The sequence below is a fragment of the Colobus angolensis genome, unplaced genomic scaffold, assembly GCF_000951035.1.
Source record: "Colobus angolensis palliatus isolate OR3802 unplaced genomic scaffold, Cang.pa_1.0 Scaffold23, whole genome shotgun sequence".
NCBI lineage: Eukaryota > Metazoa > Chordata > Mammalia > Primates > Cercopithecidae > Colobus > Colobus angolensis.
Genome location: NW_012115488.1, coordinates 3508927 through 3509613, shown reverse-complemented (window position 1 = coordinate 3509613; position 687 = coordinate 3508927).

Here is a 687-nt window from a genome sequence, read left to right as displayed (position 1 = left end):
TTACTTTACATTGTTGTTAAACACAAGTAATGTATCTATTTTCAAGATAATCTAAGTTATTTAAAATAAATTTTAAAGACCCAAAACAATTAATTGCAAGAAGTTAAGGTACTGCCTTTGTAAAGCAACAGGCAATTTTGGAAACAACTTGAAAGTGATTAAATCTCTCAAATAGATTATACTCCTGTTTAATTATCCTTAAAAAAGAGATTCTTTTTATTTTATAGAGAAAAATATGAATCATGTTAGCATGTTTCTACGTATGTATAGGAATGCAACAATATCCACTACCCCAAAGATAAAAGTTACAATATTAGGAATTAAATAAAAAATTGCCAGTCATTCAAAAAAGCAATAAAATATGACCCAAAATAATAATATAATAAATCAATTGCAACTTCCCACAGGTGTAGTAAATTGTAGGATTATTAAAAAAGGACATTTAAAGATTTATTATAACTATATCCCATATAGTCAAGGGAATAGAAAAAAAAATGGACAGGTAGAGTGGAAACAAGAAAGATATAAAAGACCCAAACTGAACTTCTAGTAAAAGAAGCTCCAGTGACTGAAATAAGAAAATACACTGCATGAAATTAATAACAGATTAGACATTGCAGAAGGGATGATCAGTGAACTTAATAACAAAGTAAAAGCAATATCCAACATAACATGGATAAAAAAGGA